The 21249-nt window shown below is 41.9% G+C and overlaps 1 protein-coding gene across 27 annotated transcripts in view; it reads left to right on the top strand.

Moving 5' to 3' along the window:
• The window catches only part of LOC102902997 (F-box-like/WD repeat-containing protein TBL1X), a 160573-nt gene that overhangs the window by 72576 nt on the left and 66748 nt on the right, over window positions 1–21249 (top strand). For 9 of the 27 annotated variants that reach the window (XM_076561470.1, XM_042269578.2, XM_076561480.1 and 6 more), the window contains exons 2-3: window positions 2959–3015; window positions 19107–19185. The gene's annotated coding sequence lies outside the window, so the exon portion shown is untranslated. Of the gene's footprint in view, window positions 1–2958; window positions 3016–3255; window positions 3299–19106; window positions 19186–21249 lie in introns of all 27 variants that reach the window. The other 18 variants (XM_076561483.1, XM_076561475.1, XM_076561476.1 and 15 more) reach the window with 3 other exon arrangements.

The following is a 21249-nucleotide window of genomic DNA, read 5'->3' as shown; positions in this document are numbered from 1 at the left end:
AAAAAATCTTTGGTGTTAGATTACACACACTTAAGTTATTTTAAGTTTTTTTTCTGTCTCCTTACCTTTTACAAGGTGATCTTTCTCTAAATTCCATTGAAATCTAGGCCCTTAAGTAGGCTTCATGATGTTTACAGAAAAAGCAGGAAATGAAAGTGAGGTATTAAAACTAAAAAAGTTCACAGAAACTGGATGGCTTGGTGGGTCAAGTGCTTGCCACACAAGCATGAGGACCATAGTTCAGATCCCCAGAACCCATGTAAAAGCTGGGTGTGTTAGTGTGCATCTGTAACTTCATAGCTGGGGGTCAGAGACACATAGATACTGATAGTCTTGCCCAATTGCTGAGCTGCAGGCTCACTGAGAGACTTATCTCAAACAAAACAAAACAAAACACGGAGAGCAATAGACAAAGACACGATGTAGTGTTCTCTCTCTCTCTCTCTCTCTCTCTCTCTCTCTCTCTCTCTCTCTCTCTCTCTCTCTCTCTCACACACACACACACACACACACACACACACACCAAAAGCAAAGAAAAAGCTACAAATTCTTCAGTGTCTCCCATGAGACAAATATAAGGAATTAGTGCAGAAAGAACTTTTTCTTGATATAAAAAGGGAAAGTTTGGAATAATATACTTTTCATCAATTCTTCAGTATCTTTGATATTTCTTTAAAAAAAACTTTTAATGATAGCTAGTAATGATGCCTTTCAATTACTTGTTTATTTACTTTCACACACGGCCTATTTGTTTGTTTTGGCACATGATCTTGCTCTGCATTCCAGGCTGCCCTCAAACTAGCGATCCATGCGCTCATTCTGTTTTAAGGGGATGGTAGATGATGAGAGCCCACCCCACACACACCAGCTTTTTGTCTGAGTAATCCAGTGCTGATTGACAAGGCTGTAAATTCTTTGTACACATAATGGAGTTCAATCCCAAAAGCAATTTTAGATATATGGCATTTTCTGCATGCCACAAAGGATTCTGTAGGCTCTTTAGTGCATGTGGTAGAAGCTGTCCCCTAACATTTTGTCATCCTTCAGGAAGTCATTTACTCTATATAGGTTGGGAACAGAAGGCCTTGAGCATGCTAGACCCTGGGATGTTAAGCCAGCTAGTTCAGTCTCAGCTTCTCTGGCCAGGGATCTGTGCTCTTAATTCCTAGAGAGAATAGAATCATGGAAACTGTCTGCTTCATATCCAGAGATGACAACTCAGAGACCATAGTGCTGCTCGAGGGTTCTTACTTTTCAGTTTTTAATCAAGGAACCAAAAGAGTATATTCTTCAGGGACTAATGCTGGCAAGACAGGCCTGGGCTCTGCATAAGAAGCAGAGGGTTTGGTCGTGGGTGTGAAGGACAGAGGTGATGATTGTGCTGCAGGTCTGATCAGGGTAAGTAAGTTCTCTCCAAGGGTGTGAGACTACGCAATGGGAATCCAGTTAGAGACCTGCTTAGTACGCTGGACAAAGAATGAAAGGTCGGTCTAGAAGTCTGGCATTCACAAAACTATTGAGCATAGATTGCAAGGCCAATTTGCCAGTTTACTGATCATGGGAAATTATTGCCTGTGTTTATTATCTCCCTACCTTCCTCCGATAATAGCTGCATGTTTGTGTCTCAGCCCCTCACACTGTCCACAGTGGAATGTACCACTCCAATAGAACTAAAAATAGTTGCCCCTCACCCATGATGGGGCACCGTAGCTTAAGGTCTCCAGTTGATTCCCGAGAAAGCTTGTTTTATGTGTTCTTTTTCCTATGCCTACATATGTGTAATTAAACTGAATATATGTTACCACAGTAAAAGATTAACAATAATAGTAAAACAGTTGTCAGAGATATATAAATATGAATTTCCCTCACGGTATCATTATGTGGTACCCACTGTTCTTGTGATACCACTGTGATGAAGTGAAATGGGGTGGATAAGTAAGTTTAGCATGAAGGTTACTATTAAGTAAAATAAGAAATATTTGAGTACATAAGCATTGTAGTGCTATGACAAGCCATATAATAAACAGATGTCCGCTAATGCATATATAGTGTAGATGTGCTGAATTTGTTCACAGAACTATTTGTCACTGGAAACTAGGGACATCACATGTTCTGACCTTCCTCCTCTCTTGCCCTGTATGCTTTCCCTACCATGCACTCTTAGACCAGAAATTCTAAACAGGGATGTTTATGTCCTTTATGGATGTTTTCTGTGTTTGGGAAATAGTTGTTTCATTTGTCACAGTCAGGGCAACTATATAGACTACTATGTAGCCCAGGCTAGTCTCAAACTTAAGATCCTTCTGTTTCTGTTCTCTGAGTCCTAGGATTACAGTTATGTACCACTGCAGTCTGCCCATTTAAAATTATCTTGTGTCTTACCTTGACTTAAAAGAAAGATCTTCACTTCACTTGGTGTTCTTTTGGATGACAGAGGAGGTTGTGTTAGCATTTAGAAGGTTGCTAGGGAGATTTCTGTAACTGAGAAATGTCATTTATGGGCTGCTCCTGAGCAGTCTGAGATCATGATAAACTCTGAGTAGGTTTATGTGAACTGTCTCTCTGTGTACTTTATGCAGAGGTACAGGCATTAAGTTTATTAGTGACGGCTTCCTGCCACCTTATGTGGTTCTTAGTAGTAAAGCTACAGAATGCTGTTATGGTATAGTTGAGGAGCTCTTCAGAGGGATCTGTCCTAAGGATTATATCCTTAGATTTTGCTGGGTGGGCATCCATAGAGCACATGCACTGGAAGTAACCTAACTGGGATACCACAGGTCATGAAAGTGTATGGGTATGCTGTCTTACATGTGGTCTGTTGTTGGCTAAAGCATCTACATGCAGGACTGACTGACTAGACTTATAAATCACCCTCTGCCCAGTAATAAGATGTTGACAATATGTACTTCGTGTATTGGTTGACATTTTAACCTTATTTTGGGTATTATTCATTAACAGGTAATTGAAGATAGAAGAGAGGTCTGGAAAAAAGGATTTGCCTGTATTTGCTTCTGAGTAAGTAAAATGGTAAAACGGATTTCTCACTATGTAGTGAATTAACACGTCAGCCTCCCAGTGTTTCCTGAGCTTAAAAAAATGTGACATTGTTGGCTTTCTGCACTGGAAATGGTGATTTACCAACATTTGTTGCAATTGGCTGATTTTACTAGCAAAAGGCTGAGGAAGAGAAGGAAAGAAGGATGAGAAATAGTAGTAGTTCATGACAAACTCCTTTTTACATTTTTTTTTCCTTAGATGTGCTGGACCTGGAACCCTGGACCTTGTGCATGCTAGCAAGGTACCAAACTGCACTCCTAAACCCATAAAACCTTCTTTACTTTATCTTTAGGAAGTTGAAGATTTATACCTTTTTTTTTTTTTTTTTTTTGGTTTTTCGAGACAGGGTTTCTCTGTGTGTCTTTGCGCCTTTCCTGGAGCTCACTTGGTAGCCCAGGCTGGCCTCGAACTCACAGAGATCCGCCTGGCTCTGCCTCCCGAGTGCTGGGATTAAAGGCGTGCGCCACCACCGCCCGGCGATTTATACCTTTTTTAAAAGATTTTGCAATACTGGGGATTGATGGTCTTGCGCATGCTGCAGATGCTTTGTCCCCAAGCTACACCCTCACTCAGTCCTGTATCAGTTTTAGAAAACAAACATGGAGAGTGACCACAATGTGTGTGCTTTTTAGTGGAGCATAGCTACTGATCTCTTCTGCCACGTACTTAGGAAGTTCTTATTTTACCAGCCAACGCTGCCTTCTGAAAACAAATTGAAAGCATTTGGCTTTTTTCTATATCCTGGGCTTCCTCTGTCTTATCTGCCCCTCCTGAAATTAGTGTAAAAGTAAACTAAGCCTTGAAAGTCTGTGTGTGTCAGCCACATTTTTCCATAAACATCTTTTTTTGGGCCCCATTCTGAGGTAGCATGACTGGTGAATGGCTGCTGGGGAAGTATTTTTTATCAGTGCTGATATGGGTGCTTTATCAGAATAGAAGGAGGCAGCCTCTGATAGAATGGGACCTTTGGAGCCTGATATGCTAGTTGACCTTTGTCACTCAGTTTTGATTGAAAGCATCCATTATAGGCACTTTTTAGGAACAGTCTCATTGCTGGCTGTCCTTGTGACCTGTTACTTCTGTCCTATTGTAAAGAATACAGAGATATGTGAGGTATAATTGAGTTCATTTGTAGTAGGAATCACAGAGGTAAGTACAGGGTGTAGTGCAGGCTGTGGTATGTCTGGGTGTGTGCCCTTTGCTAATCATTTTCCACCCTACATTTGTTGGTTCTTGGTAGCAGCTTTCCTGAGATAGACAGTTCACCCATTTAATGCACAGAATTTAGTGATTTTTACTATATTCATAGCATCATATCCGCACCATCAAGTTTATAATATTTTATCATTCCTTAAAGAAACTCTGTTAGTCACTCTCCATTCCCACCTTCCCCAGCTCATGGGTACCATAGACCTACTTTCTATTTGTGCATTTGCCTAGCTGTGGCCTTTTGTGTGTAGTGGTTTCCACTCTAAAGACTGCTTTCTAGGACTACAGTGTGGTTTAGTATCGATGCTTCATTTCTTAGTAGACACAAGTACTAGTCTGTCACCTGCTCATTCATGCACCACACAGTCATTTTTGAAACCTTCCCTTCTCTTCCTGTGGTGACAGATACTACACTCAGGGCACTGCACATGCTTGTCCAGCAATCTACCAGTGAACTATGTTCTCCAAGCCTCTTTATTTTTCTTCTAAGTAAGACACAAGGCTGTGTTGCTCATCCTGACCTCCAGCTCACATTCCTCCTTTACCCTCTGGAGTGCAGGTATGTACCACCAGACTTGCTCAAACCCTTTTACTTTGAAACCATAGTAGACTCACAGGGAATTACAAACTATTACTGTGATTTCCTGTCCTTAACCTTTTCTAGTGATCACATTGTCCTATTGTCGTATAGGACAGTCTGGACAGTCTGTCAGTATATGTGCCTTTGAGTGTGCATGTATGAGAGAGAGACAGAGACAGACAAATGTGCGCGCGCGCGCACACACACACGTAGAGGCCAGCTTCTTAGAAGTCTGGCGAAAGATTGCATGTGCAGACTAAGACTTGAATGGCTGCAGTATTGGATATACAGTACTTCAGGAAGGAATGACATGCCCTTAGCTCTCCTTATGTGCATGCTCTCAGTGTAACTGTAGACTGGGAAAATAATCACCATGCTAGGTTAGTTCACTCAGGTTTAACTAAAACCCTCCCCCCAAATCCATACCCTTTTTCTTCTCATTAGATTACATATGGCCATCTCAAAATAATAATAAAATAAGCTAATAATAAACTGGAGTAGTACGAAACAGACTAGAAGAAGAAAAAGAGTCAAAGCAAAAGTACAAGAAACACCTAGAGACACACACACACACACACACACACACACACACACACACACACACACACACACACACGCTTGACATCCCATAAAAATACAACACAGGAAACCATAATATATACTCAAAAGACTTGTAAGGAAGAAAAAAAGATAATGCCCAGTCAAAGCATTATGATATAAGCAAGAAACCTCCAAAAATACCATTGAGTTTGTTTTGTATTGGCTGACTACTGCTGGGCATGGGACTTGCCTTTCAGTGTGGTTTACATACTCAGTGAGATGCAGTTGGACAAAACTAAGTTTCCTTTGCAAGTAGTTATCGATTGGAGGTAGCTTCTATGTTAGGGATTGAGGATTTGTGTCCACTTCTCTCAGTTCTAAGAACCCTATCTGGTCCAGACCCCTGTATGCCCAGTGCATGCTCAATCTCTGTGAGTTTGTATGTCTTCTGTCCTGTTGAGTGTTTGGAAGACACTGTTTTTTTTTTTTGTTGTTGTTGCTTTTTGGTTTTTGTTTGTTTGGTGTCTTTATCCCCACTGGTTCTTACAGTCTTTTTGCCTCTTCTTCCACACTATTCCCTGACCTCTGAGGGGAAAGATTTGATGGAGACATCTTATTTAGGGCTGAGTATTCCATGGTCTCTCATTTTTTGTGTTATGTCTGGCTGTGGTCTCTATTTGTTCCCATCTGCTGCAGGAGGAAGCCTCTCCAATAATGACTGAGCAAGACATTGATCTGTGTGTATAGCAGAATGCCATTAGGAGTCATTTTATTGTTATGTTTCTTTAGCAGAACAGTAACATTTGGTTTTCCCCTAGGTCCCTAGTCTCAGGTTCTTGGCTACTCAAGCAGTGTTGGATGTGGGTTCCATCTCATGATGTGGGCCTTAAATCCAATCAGTTATTGGTTGTTACTCCCACAAGCTTTGCATTACTAATACACTAGAATATCTTGCAAGCAGGTCACTACTGTAGATTAAAGGGTTTGTAGCTGGGATAGTGTTTACCTTTCTCCTCTGGTAGTATGCAGAGTACCTTCCAGTACCATGGACACTAGTCAGTAGAGGTGAAGGCTCTAGGTAGGCACCAGCTTGACTTTTCCATGTTCAATGAGTTATATAGGTGTTGTCTTCATCAGTAGGGCTTTTGCATCAGTCTGTAGAGAACAACCAGTAGCCTTGGGAATTGCCTGCATAGTGTGGGGTGTCCATAGAGCACCATTGGCCAACAACTCTACTAGATGTTACCTGTTCCTGGCACTGGAGGTTTCATTTGGTGTCTAGAAATGTCTAGTTGGGACTTTGTCTCTCCTATTTGGTGATTCTATTTAGATTGCTTTCATGTATATATATTTTAAGAAGCTTCTACTGTTTTTGGTTTCCATATAACTTCTCAAATGGTTATTAGTTTTAGTTGTCTCTCCTCATATTCCCTCCCTTGCCCTCTCTTCCCTTCCCTCCCCATTTGCCACTCCCCTTCTATACCTTGTCCTCATCCATTCATAACTGTCTATTCTATTTCCCTTTCCTAGGGAACTCTAGTCCCTTACTTAGACCTGACCTCTGTGGGTCTATGGATTATAGCCTGCTTATTGAAGACTTAAGGGCTAGCATCCACATATAAGCAATACAGAGCATTTTTGCCTTTTGGAGTCTGTGTTACCTCACTTAGGATGACATTTTTTTCCTAGTTCCATCCATTTATGTGTGAATTTTATGATTTCATTTTTAATGGCTTTTACTGCTTTTTTTCTTTTTTTTACTGATTTTAATCTTTGAGGGGCCTGCCACCCAACTCCCAAATGAATCAACACAGAGGCTTATTCTTAATTATAAATGCCCGGCCTTAGCTTGGCTTGTTTCTTACCAGCTTTTCTTAATTTTAAATTATCCCATCTTATCCCATCTACCTTTTGCCTCTGGGCTTTTTCCTTTTCTTACTTTAACTCTTACTCCTTGGCTAGCCGGGTAGCTGAATAACTAGGTGGCTGGCCCCTAACATTCTTCTCTCCTTGTTCTCTTGCTTTCTCTTCTTCACCCAGATTTCTCCTTCTATTTATTCTCTTTTCCTGCCAGCCCTGCCTATCCTTTCTCCTGCCTTGCTATTGGCCATTTAGCTTTTTTTAGACAGACACAGCTTCATGGAGTTAAACAAATGCAACTTAAGAGAATGCAACATATCTTTGCATCATTAAACAAATGTACCACATGTTAAAATAATATTCTACAACTGCTGAGTAATACTACACCATGTAAATATACCACATTTTCTTTATCCATTCTTCTGTTGAGGGACATGTAGGTTGTTTCTAATTTCTGAATATTATGAATGAAGCAGCAACAAGCATAGTTGAGCATGTGTCTCTGTGGTAGGGTGAAGGATTCTTTGGGTATATGCCTAAGAATGTATAGCTGGATCTTGAGGTGGATGGATTTCCATCTTCCTTGGTAACCACCACATTGATTTCCATAGTGGCTGAGTTTACACTCCCACCAGCAATGGAGGAGTGTTTCTCTTACCTCACAACCTCACTAGCATGAACTCCTACTTTTATTGATCTTAGCCATTTTGACAGGTGTAAAATGGAATTTCAAAATTGTTTTGATTTGCATTTCCCTGATGACTAAGGATGTTGAACATTTTTAAGTGTTTCTCAGCCATTTGAGTTTCCTCTATTGAGAATTCTGTGTTTATCCATGTTCCCCATTTTTTAATTGGGTTGTTTTCTTGATACACAGTTTTTTTTTAAGTTCTTTGTATATTTTGTATATTAATCCTCTATTGGATGTGTAGTTGGTAAAAGTCTTTTCCCATTCTGTAGGCTGCCATTTTGTCTAAATGTTGGTGTCCTTTGTTGTGTAGAAGCTTCTCAGTTTCATGAGGTCCCATTTATTAATTGTTAATTTTGGTGCCTGTGCTAACAGTATTCTGTCTGAAAGTATTTTCCTGTGTGTGCCCATTTTTCTATCTCCTTTTGAGAATGTCTACTAAAATCTGTTGCCCATTTTAAATCAGGTTATTTGTGTAAAGACTTACTTCAAAGGTTATGGCTGTTATGACTGCACATGGTGACAGGAATTTGAGGTGTGGTACATGTACTCTTGTGGAAAATTCTAGGCTGCTTTTCTCAAAGGCTTCTTTCATTATTCACTTTTCAAAATTCTCTGCTACTGTTATGGGACAAGTGCTCTCTAGCTTCCAAAGGAAAGAACAACAGATGAACGAAAGCAGCAGAAGCATCTCTAATGGTTCTTTTGTTATTATACTGCAAGCATGATCTCATCTGCAGCCCTTCCATCACAAGATGTTTGCCAGGACCCTCTGTTCCAGACTGAGTAGCAGTCCCCTGCCTGTCTTCCTTCACTCTGACCCTAAGCAGACTTTCCTCTTTCCACCCCATGTAAGGCTACTTCCATGCAGAGCTGTAAACTTTGGCTCTGTGTGGATAAGTTGCATGAATCCTGCAAACAGGGTGATGAGGTTTCACCTTGATGTGATAGGGTTCTTGATTAGTCGCAAATGTGGTATCTACTTCTTAGTAGGTTGCATCTGACTGGAACCCCAGCTCTATGTTTTCATTTGACTGAATTTCAGCCTGTTATCAGTATCTGTAATCCCAGAGGGAATATGTTTATTGGCCAAGGGTGTCACTTTATGTACATGGAATAAGTGAGACAGACTTCTTTGCTATTTTGGTATGGAGCTCTAAGGCTTCTCCTGATCTTCATTCACTGTTCCTTTGCCTAGCACAGGATGCCTCCTCTTCTGGGCCAGGGAGATGGTGCAGCCGGGAAAGTGCTTGCTATGCAAGATTGATCCCTAGCTGTAACTAGAGTTTTCCTGCCTTGCCCACAGTCAGGACAAATCTTTGTCACCCGCCAGTCCCACAGCCACTCAGACCCAACCAAGTAAACACAGAGACTTATATTGCTTACAAACTGTATGGCCATGGCAGGTTTCTTGCTAACTGTTCTTATAGCTTAAATTAATCCATTTCCATAAATCTATACCTTGCCACGTGGCTCGTGGCTTACCGGCATCTTCACATGCTGCTGGTCATGGCGGCGGCTGGCAGTGACTCCTTCTGCCTTCTGTTCTTTCTTTTCTCCTCTCTGTTAGTCCCCTCTATACTTCCTGCCTACCCACTGGCCAATCAGTGTTTTAATTATTGACCAATCAGAGTAAAATGACATACAGACCATCCCACAGCACCTAGCACCCGTATTTGGAAAGTTGTATGACGCAGATTGGAGCCTGTAATACTAATGCTGGGGAACGGGAATCAGGATGCCTAGGGCTCATGGGCCTGCCTCTCTAGCCAGTGATGAGATCCAGGTTCAATGAGAGATCCTGTGTTGAAAAAAGTGGAGTGTGGTTGAAGAAGATACCCAACATCTGTCTACATTTGGCCTTCATAGGCATGTTTACGTGTACGTACACACACACACACACACACACACACACACACACACACACACACACACACACACACACAGGAGTACATACACAAAATACCTGCCTTGTAGACACAGGCAGGGATCTTAGTTTATTAGTTTGTGGTAATCAGGTTTGATCCTACTCTTGGTTGAGGATGGAGAATACATAGGAAGCAAGTGTGCAGCTCTGCAGGGGTTGGGGAGGTGGCTCAGAGGATAAAGCACTTGTTGTGCAAACATGAGGTCTAGAGTTTGGATATTCATCACCCTCACATAAAATAGCTAGTGTGTGACAGCCCACCTGTAACCCTGGGCTTTGGGAGACAGAGATGGGATTCCCAGGACAAGGTAGCTCGCTAGAATAGCCAAATTGGCAAGCTGCGGTTTCATTGAGAGACATTGTCTAAGTAAAAAAATCAGGGAGCGATCCAGGAAGACACCTGACACGCATCCATTGCACATATATACAGAGACACTCACATACACAAATACACACATTGGCACACACATGGAAGTGTGCATGCATACCACATATACACTCTAAAAAAGTGAGATGATCTGTAATAAATTGTGGAGATAATGCACTTTGTTATCTCCGAGTGCTGTGCTGGCATTTTAAAGCACACTCCTTCCATTATTGTTATTAATTATAGTTAGTTATTGTGAACTAACTAAAATACAGCTCTACTGTCCTTTTCCTCCTTTGAAAAACTAAAGAGAAGCCTTTATTTGTAAGGCATATACCCTCACAGCCAGATTTTCTGGGTTATCTAGTGGGATACATAGATTTTTATTTTATTTTATATTAATAATTAACTTTAAATATGGCTAAAAATTTTAATTTATATATTTTTAAAACATCATGGGCTACTTTCATGGTTTTGTTTAAGAGCCTCTGAATTAAAGGCAACATATTTGACAGAAGTGGAGGGCTGCTGTTTACTGATGTTTAAGCTTCTTTACATCAACTTTAAAGACATTTTCTTCTCTGTAGAAACAGTGCTTATTTTACAGTATATATGTGTCCAAAATGCAGGATTTTAGCTGCACATGTCACTTTTCGACTGGGTCTTTCTGCAGGTTTATTTACATGGATATTTGTTACTTTGTACTCTGTGGATATTTGTCTTTGTCAGTGAGTGGGGGGAGTGTATTAATCTTGTGTGACATTCAGATAAGCAGAGAACAGATGGATTTATGGCTTTGCAGTTGAGGCTAGTTGGTGAATTATAAATAAAGAAATTCTGGGAGGGCTGGGCATATGGCTCAGTCAGTAAGGTGCTTGGTGTATGGGCATGTGGAACTGAGTTCCAGCTACAGTACCCACATTAAAAAGGAAAAATAAATCCCCCCAAACCCTCAGGCATTGTAGTGTGAGCTGGTCCTAGCAGTAGAGAGGTAGAAACTGATGGACCTGTGTCTTGCTGGGCAGCCAGCCTGACCTACTTGGGTGATCTCTCCTCTCTTAATAAACAAGGTGGATAGCCATCCTTAGGAATGACACCTGAGCTTATCCTTTGGAACATACCTTTCCTTCCCCATATATAACTCTCGTAGCTGTCTCTGGTGAACCCTGGACTCACCTAATTGGCCAGAGACTGACTGCATCACCACATGCAGTGTATTCCTTGTCTGATATGTCTTCTTTTGGTACTATGGAGTTGAGTTGGTTTCTTTTTTTAGTAAAGAAGGAATGGTGAGATGCCTTCATTTTGTGTAAGAATCAGAAATCTGTCTGTGAGCAGTCCCAGGTATTCTGTATCCTAAAGATGACTGTGGAATCCTCATTACCAAAAGCAATTTTTCAGTTGTGTTTACTCTCTGGATGTTGAAGGAAGCCTCTTGCCAATCCCCTCTCCTGTAGCTTCCAGATGAACGTCAAGGAGGCCCAGGAGAGGAAAGAGATTGTGTTCCCCTCTGGTGCATTTTATTAAATGAAGTCTATACCATTCTGTATAGGTCTTACAACTTCCTGGAAAGCACAGTATTGCAGGCAACAGGTAGTGGGGTGCACTGCACTATGGAGTTATTTCCATTGTGACAGCCTAGTTCATGCATTTAGGAGGGTGAGTTCAGTTAGGAAGGTTTCATGTAAGTAATGGATTCATGGACAGAGGAACTTGGCTTGGAAAGGTTTGATATCGGAAAGGTAAAGCATGCTGTGTGTGGCATTTTTGTGACCCCCAGGAACAAACAGGAAGAAGGGACTCTTCTGGACAGAGCATGTAGAATCAGCCTTGGAAAGGTTCTATCTTCTATCTCTTACATCATGGATCCTGGACAAACAACTGAACACCATCCTCCTCTACTAACTAGCTAGTCTGGCTAAATTGGTGAGCTCCAGGTTTAGTGAGATACCCTGTCAAAAGACAAGCTAGTGATAGAGTTTTGTTTTTGTTTGTTTGTTTTTATTTTTTTTAAACCTATTGCAGGTCTCTCCCCCCCCCTCCTGCATCTTTTCTTCCTGAAGAGTAGCGTATGGGAACTGTTTTCATCTCTGGAAGGTAGCGGCTTGGGTTTAGAAGGTGTTAGAAGGTGCTTACCAAGTAAGAGACAATAAGATGGCCTGGGTGACAGTTAACTGTACAAGAGTATGGCCTGTGTCACTGATAAATCTCTGTGTGTCTGTGTGCCTGGTGTTTGGCTTTTTTAAGTGCTAGGCACCCCAGGAGAGCAAACTGGGATGGCATCCGTTAGAGAAGAACAAGTTGCATGATGAGATGAAGGGATTCATTGCTGCAGGCCCAGACAGTATGCCTGAAGGAGTGGAGGCTCCAGCCCTCTTCCTTTCCCCTAAAGCCATCATTTCAGACCCAGCCCAGTATTTACCAGGACCATACTTTTAATTAATCGCATATAAATTATGTAAAGTTAGAGTGGCAAATACATTCTCTTTTGACTTCCTCTTTTTTTTAAAACTGCCCAATACTGAGTGGTCAGTTTGTAGAAAATTAGTCCATAACATTTTTGAAAAATTAAATATTTATTATTGTATAAGTTTGTGATTATTGGTGCATCTATTCTATGACCTTCATGTAGAAACCTTTGGAGGACAACCTTTGGAGTTGGTTTTCTCCCTCCACTGTGGCCTCTAGGGATCAAGCTTGGCTCATCAGGCTTGAGTAGCAAAGATAACTCATGATGGCCATGATGGCTAGGAAGCACAGTGGAAGAGGATGGGTCAGGGTCTCTTTATCTCTTTCAAGGGCACACCCCTCAGTGACCTCAGTTCCTCCTGTACAGGTCTGGTTTAAAGGTTCTACTGCCTCCTGGTAGTGCCACCCTAGGGAGCAAGACTTTATTAACACATGGACATTGGAGGATATTCCCAGTGCTGTTGGCATGCAGTGCACATGGAAGGTGGGGATATACCATTTTACATTTCTACTTGGAGAAACTGCTTCAGGCTGGGCAGGATCCCTACAATAAGATATGGATAAGCAGCCAACTCCTGTTTTATTATAAGCGAGGAGTCAGGGACTCTGAAAGAGGTCATAACTCTAGCAGCATGCACAGATAGACTGGTAATGTTAGGACTCAGATGGGAAGCTAGGCATCTGACGGCCTTGTGGCTTCCTAGGCTATGGTTCCTTTACTGTTCTGATTTATGGTAAGCGCAAACTACAGATTTGATGCTGTATAATTAATTGCCTGTTAGGGAGGGAGGGAGGGAGGGAGGGAGGGAGGGAGGGAGGGAGGGAGGGAGGGAGGGAGGGGGAGAGAGAGAGAGAGAGAGAGAGAGAGAGAGAGAGAGAGAGAGAGAGAGAGAGAGAGAGAGAGAGAGAGAGAATGAGAGAATATGAATGAATGAGAATGAATGCTGCTGGGGTTTAGTTGGTAGAATGCTTGCTTAGCATTCACAAAACCCCGAGTTCAGTCCTCAGTCTCACACTAGGTGTGGTGATGCATACTTAGAATCCTTAACATGTGTTCCCATCACTTGGGAGGTGGACGCAGGAGGTCATCCTTGGCCACATGGCAAGTTATGAGACAGCATGAGCTACATGAACACCTGCCCCCAAACAAAACGAAGATTGGGAACATGGCTCAGTGGATGAAGCACTTGTACAAATGTGAGGACTAGTAGTTGAATCCACATAACCATAATAGTTATAAATACTGAGAGGGCATAAAATTTTATGCCCACCTCTGATTTTAGCTCTCAGAAGGACGAAATGGCATCCTCAAAGCAAACTGGCTAGCCTATATTTTAGAGCTCTGGGTTCCACTGAGAGACACTGCTTTAATGAATGAGGAGTGCCATTGAGAAAGATACCCAGTGCCAACATCTGGCCTCCACATTTATCAGCATACACATGCACATTCACCCCCAACAGGTGGATAGAACAAGTCACTAGGCCCTGGCTCTGCAATTTGCTTTGGAATTTAGAGAGCCCAGGCCAGTGTTACAGCATCACTATGGCCAAGGTGCACCTGTGTGTCCTTGTTAGTTTCTTTAACAAACTTCACCTAGAGAGCAACTGGAAAGTTAATTTGGTATACCAGTCTGGGTAACATCTGACTAGACAATTGATTGGGTCATGACCAAGAGACTTTGACTTACTTGTTAAATGCTAAAAGAGAATTTTTTAAATTCCTATTGATAATCCCCACCCCCTGCCGGTCACATACCCTGGAGGAGGCTTTGACCTCTGAAGAGACACAAGTTGTAGGTGCAGTCATTAGTAATGCATGCAGGCCTAGGTGTTGGGATTGACATTCCCAGTTGTGCCAAACTGGCACAGACAGAAGGGAGTATAGATCCACAGAGGGCTAAAACAGTGCTTTGTTAATGCCATGTAGAACTAGGCACTGTAATAAAACAAGTGACTCCCTGTGCATGAGTACAACTGGACTCCTGTGGCAGAAGACAGGGTTGGCCTTGGCAGGGAGAGCGCTGCTGGCATTGTCAGACTGATTCTTCCGTTTATTTGAGATACTGCACATTATTGTAGTGTTTCTCCCCCTGACGAAGCAGGACAGCTTGCCAAACAGACAACACTGATAATAATTATCATACTAGAAGAAACCACAGTGCTTAGAAATGAAGCCCATTCGTGTACTGTTTGGCAGAAACCGCAAAGTAGCATTTGAAAAATATGTCAGCCAGGTAGTAAGATGGTTATGTGAGAATTTAAATTGAAATCATTCAGAAAATAAGCTTTCTGGAAAACCACAAGTTCCCAGGACATGTGGACATTATTGAATGTGCAGTTCCTTGAAGCAAAAGCCAGTGGCGTTATATGTTGCTTACAGGTGTAGATACTTTCTTTCAAAATCAAGAATTCACCTTTTTTTTTTTTTTTTGGTTTTTTGAGACAGGGTTTCTCTGGTCCTGGCTGTCCTGGAACTCACTCTGTAGACCAGACTGGCCTCGAACTCACAGAGATCCACCTATCTCTACCTCCTAATTGCTGGGATTAAAGGAGTGCACCACCATAACCTAGCAAATTTGACTTTTTTTTTTAAATAATAAAAATTTACCGGAAAAAGAAGTTGACTGGAATAGCAAGCCACAACATTTTAATCAAATGTCATTTTCCGAATGCTGAATGTCTTGTATCAGGGCAGAGTCCATTTGTTGGTACCACAGATTGTTTCTGCATTGCAAGGAAGGGATTCCAAAGCCTGCTCTGTTTTCTCCTTAAGAGTCCTAGGGAGGAAATGATCAGAAAGCAATGACTGAGATGCAGGTGACTTTTTCCTTTACAATGCATAAGGCCAGTGTGTGTGTGTCAGGGAGTCCCAGGTCTGCATGTTCTGTGTCAGGAGTCTTCGTGTGTTGATGCTGAGGAAACTGTTTCACTGGGCATGCTGTACAGCAGCAGCAAGCAATACTGCATGGTATGAACTTCCTGCTGTTTAATAGGTAGGTCTTTCCCCAGCACACTAGCCTGCTCATTTGAGCATGTCACAAGCACAGAAGTACCTCTTTCATACTGGATTTGGAATGTTCTTCAACCACTTCGATGGAGAAAAGGACTAGAGAGGTAACACTTGAAGGATATAGTTACCATTAGGGAATGCTTTAAGAAGGTTCATGAGCCATATGTTCCTGTTTTGTTTCCTTTTTAAAAAAATTTGGGGAAGTGTACATGAGTGTGTGTGTGTGTGTGTGTGTGTGTGTGTGTGTGTTCATGTATGTGCAGGCACACATGTGCATATGCATTTTGAAGCCAGAGGATAAACTTGCTCAGAAATAACAGGGTCTCACTGGCCTGGGGCTTTCCAAGTTGATGCTGGGGATGGGACTCAGGTCCTCATGCTTACAAGGCAAGAAGTTTACCAACTGAGCTAGACTCTCCTCAGCCATGTTTGTAGTTTTGATGTGTGCTAAGAGCCCTTAGGGTCTGACAAGGGTCCAGAGAGATAGCTCACTGGGTAATGGCGTCTGCTGCCAAACCTGAAGACCTGAGTTCTGGGACCCTCATGGTGGAAGGAGAGAACCTACTCCTGAAAGTTGTTCTTTCATCCACACATGCATACTCCTTCCTCCCCCACAAAATAAATGAGGAGAGTTAATTTAATTTAAAACTGTAAAAACCCTCTTAGGATCTGGGTAGATGGGTAATTATATACACATAGCTCCACACATGTGCATTCACCACCCATGTAAAAAGCTAGGTATGGCTATACATGTCTATATTCTGGTGCTGTGGAAGTTAGAGACAGGAGGATCATGAGTCTTGCTGGCTGACATCCTAGTTCTATGTTCACTGAGATATTCTGTCTCAAGAGAATAAAGTGGAGAATGATAGAACAGGTCACCTGGTATCTTCTTCTGGTCTTCATGTACACATAGTTCCACTTGTGTGTACATTCACCACTCTCACTTCCTTCAGTTCTCTCAAACCCTATCCTTAAAAACAAATAAATGTTATATATGTTTGTTGTCTGTGTGTTTATGTGTGGGTATGTGCATGTGTGTGCTGCTGCCTGTGGAGGTCAGGAGAGGGCATTGAACCCTCTGGCACTGGAGTTATAGGTGGTTGTGAGCCACCTCATGTAGGTTCTGGGAATTGAACATTGGTCCTGTGTGGTAGTGTGCTGTTAACCACTGAGCCATCTTTCCAGCTCCTTACTCTATCTGCTTTAAGTCCCTGTGAGTATCCATGTTATTATATCTGTTTCCACTATTGAGAAATTAAGAACCATGAAGAACAGTTGCAACATCGAGGTGTCTAGAAATTGCCCATAACTGAGCTAAATCTTTAAAAACCCCTTTCGTATGCTGTATTTGTTCATAAGTAATTTCATTTTACCTTCTCCAAAGTTCATCTGAGTGAATCCAATTTCCTTGTCTATCTGTACATTCTCTTCTTATGGTCTGTATGTGGATGATTTATTGTGTTTCTTGAATAAAAAGGGAACAGAAGCCTGGGCTTGGTGCCATATGTCTTAGTTCCAGCTCTTGAGGAGGTGGTGGCAGAGGAACAGTAATTCAAAGCCAGCCTCAGATATATAGTGAGCAAGGCCAGTCAGGGTTATTGGAGACAGTGTTTTAAAAATGAGTGGGTGACAGAGCTCAGGGAATCCTGCAGAGATTTTAAGAACCAGAGGGGATGGAGGACACCAGGAGAACAAGGCCCTCTGAATCAGCTAAGCAGGGTGCATGTGAATTCTCTAATAGAGACTGAAGCAGCAAGCAAAGACCTGCATGGGTCTGCATCAGGTTCTCTGCGTATATGTTACAGCTTTCAGCTTAGTATTTTTATGGGGCTCCTGACTAAGAGAATGAGTGGGGCCCTGACTCTTGTGCCAGCTCTTGGTAGTCTTTTCCTCCTGTTGGGTTGTGGTGTCCAACTCCAAAAATGATAGTTTTTGCTTCATCGTATTATATTTTAGTTTTGATTTGTTGTTATGTCTTAAAAGCCTGTTCTTTTCTAATGAAAGACAGAAAGTGAATGGATCTGGAGGGGAGGGGATATGGAGAGAAACTGGGAGGAGCAGAGGGAGGGGAAAATATAATCAGGATATATTGTGTAAAAAAAAGAATCTACTTTCAATAAAAGAAGAAAAGAAATAGCTTGTCAGAGAGACATGGGATAAGAAATACTAAGTTTTGAAAAAAATGCATGTTCTTTAAGTTACACAATTTATGGCCCTTCTTTCAAGTGAAAATTTACTATTCAAAAATGAGTAAGTGAATGGATGGATGGATAAATAAAAATAAATGGGAAGTTAGTTTGCACTTGATTTGAGATGGGGCAGAATATTAGGACTTTGGCCTGTACACTGTGACGCTTCTTAGGATTGTGACACTCATGAAGGACATTGTGTCCTTGAATGGAATGTTGGCAAGGCCTACAAATACTTGTGGTTGTCACATCTTAGAGGTGCTACAGGCATCTGATGGGCAGTCTCTGAGTGCTTCTAAGCACCCTCCTGTACATAAGACAGACTTCAAGAACAGTAGATGCTCTGCCAAATGCCAGGAGTGCTCGTATAAGCACTAATGTCCTGTAGTGTTCTTTACTGGCTCCATGTTTCTGTAAGGTTTATCTGTTGGAATTTCATCTTGGGGAGGGCCAAGACCTTGGCCTGGCCTGGTGAGCATGGACGGGACAATAGATGTTGCTTATTTGTGAAACCCAGGTCAAGAACTGAGTTAGGTACCTGCTTTTGGAGCAGAAGGGATGTAAACCGCACAGCTATGAAGAGAAATTATGTTAATTGATAAATGTAATTCACTTGAGTTTTACAGTCCATCCACTTAACATCTAGCATATATTTAAAATGTGTGCAATCATACATTAGGTTATAGCAAAGGTTCATTCTCTGAAAAGAGTCCCCCCCCAATCAGTGGCAATCACACCCCACCCCATTGCCACCCTCTACTCTTATTCTGTCCTTGTGTTTTTCTACTCGAGGGACTGTATATAAGAATCCTGTAGTTCTGCCCCTTTATAGCAGACTTCTTTCATTGATGTGGTTTTTTTTTTGGGCGGCGGGGGGGGGGGGCGGTCATCCATGTTGCAGTCCATGTTTAAACCTCATTTCTTTTTATTATACACTACTCTTCTTCTGTTACGTGTATAGGCCACATTTTGTCTATTCATGTTTGCCTGACATTTCCATCTGCTTTTTGACTAATGGATGTGTGTGTGTGTGTGTGTGTGTGTGTGTGTGTGTGTGTGTGTGTGTGTGTATGTGTAGGGGAGTTATGGGGAGAAAAGTAATAGATAAGATCATGGCCTGGCATCTGCCTGCTAGGGTGGACCCAGAACAGATTCCCTAACCAGAACTGATCACAATTTTGACCTCAGGAATCTGTTTTGTTCACAGGGATCTTACTTTATCTTCTGTGAGGCTCCGTGCCCCAGAGCCAGCTACAATTTAAGGAAGATAGGGGACTACTGACAAGGTGAATGGTTGTTTTAAATCGTTTTTATTCTTCCTTCATCTAGATGTCAAATGTATTTCTCTTTAAATCATTTTGCAGTACTGCCCTAGTGTGTTTTCTCTCCTCCCTTCTCCTTTTACCCCTCCTCCTTTCTCTTTCCCTTTTGGTCACCCAACCCCCTAACCCTCGGGTTTGTTACCTGTTTAGAACAGGCTTTTTCCTCTCCCCTCCCCATTCTCCCCCTTTCTTTTCTTGTTGCTGTGGATGGAACCCAGCACTTCTTACTTGCTAGCCACACACCTAGACGCCATTTTATTTTTCTGTCTTGAATTATTTGTACGCTGGTTTATCCCTCCATAAACTCGGCCTTCCAAATTTGACAATTGACATTTATCTTCTCCCGTGGTACTGGCTGGCTTTAGGACCCACCCCATGGATACCACAGCCACAGGTATGTGAGATGCACATCAGCCTGTATGATTTAATTCCTCTCTAGATGCCTTAACGTTCAATTCCTAATACTGTCTGTACTGAAAGGTGCTATGCAGAGAGCTGTTAATGGTAGTGTTTATGGGAATATTTGAAAGTGTACATATCTGGCAGAGACGTTTTTTCTTGTAATGTTTTCTATCTGTAGTTGACTATATCAGCATGCAGGGACCCCATAGATAGAAAGGTAAGAAAGTCCTTTAAGGAGTTCTTTACTTAAAGAACCTTTAAGGAGTCCTTTAAGTCCTTTTAGGAGTTCTAAGTTGAAACTCTTTGAGGCTTGAAAACTTCCATTTCATCCTTGCGTTCTGCCATCTCCCAGTAAGGGGGCCAAGAGTCAGAAAGCTTTCTAAACGTTAGAGTCAAATAAAGACACTGGAGGCCCAAGTCTCAGGCTTTTTGAGCCACGTCAAAGAAAGCAGGCAGATTCCTTCCTGCAACTGACCCTGTCCCTAAGACAGTCTCCTTTCTCCTTTGTGCTCCCATACTATTCTTTCCTTTTGTAGAAAAGATGATTTAGAACTTGTCTGGCAGAGCAAGCACTACTAGCAAAATGGGGACTGAACTTCTGATCTGCCTAAGGAGGACAGGACTACAGCTGGTAGAGCCATCTCACAGTCTGTAAGGTGGTCTGTGCCAGCTGGGCCTTGGAATTCTTAGTCCTGTGTGACTGATGACGAAGGCAATGCTAAACAGGAATATGTTTCGGCCCTCCCAAAGCCACCATAGGAAGCATGGAAGAGTTTAGAAACTCAACTAGGAAAGATTTTCCCCTTGTAATCTGGTTAAATCAATGTGATGTGTGCTGTGTTTGGAGACAGCCTACTGAATAGGAGGAGACAAATGATTGTGTTCCCTATGTGAATACATTTTTGTCCAAATGCTAATCTTCCTTAGGTTTTTCAGTATGGAGCCTTCACATGGCAAGCAGTACTTTCCAGAGTGCCTGCTCAAAGACTAGATATGAAAAAGGAATCCTGTCTTGGCCCTTAGGAGCATAGCTTTAAATCTAACTCATGTTTCTCTTTTAAGTGGACCAATATCCTGAATTGGTTTGTTAGGAGCTACACCACTGAGAAACATAGCAGATTGGCTATTCTGGCACCCACAGCTGACATTTTGGCAACAATATTGAACAAATATAAATGGGTGAAATAAAACTGAGTTTCATACTATGATTCATTTAAAGTAATACCCCATCACGAATTAAGAAGGCATTCTGGTTGTGGGTTCTCACCTTCTACCTCATTTGAAACAGGGTCTCTTTTACTGGTCACTGTGCTGCAAGCTGCCAAAACTCAGAAAATATTGAACTAAAGATGGCTCATCTATACCTCTTTCCTTCCAGTTATTCAAGTCTACTAGGCAAAATAAGGAGTTATAATTAACATCTAGTTCAGCCCTAATTCCCTACAAAAATGAGGGGTCGGCTGGATTGACTATTCCACAAAGCCTGTAAGCTGGTCTGGTCTCCTAGGGGATGCTTGGCTCCCTGAAGGACTTTTGGTAGTATCTAGAGACATGTTGGGGGGGGGGTCATGATTCAGGGAAGGGTACTTAATGGAAAAAGACCAGGAGTGTTGTAAAATGTCCTAA

The sequence above is a fragment of the Peromyscus maniculatus genome, chromosome X, assembly GCF_049852395.1.
Source record: "Peromyscus maniculatus bairdii isolate BWxNUB_F1_BW_parent chromosome X, HU_Pman_BW_mat_3.1, whole genome shotgun sequence".
Taxonomy (NCBI): Eukaryota; Metazoa; Chordata; class Mammalia; order Rodentia; family Cricetidae; genus Peromyscus; species Peromyscus maniculatus.
This window is presented reverse-complemented; position numbering and strand designations above follow the sequence as displayed.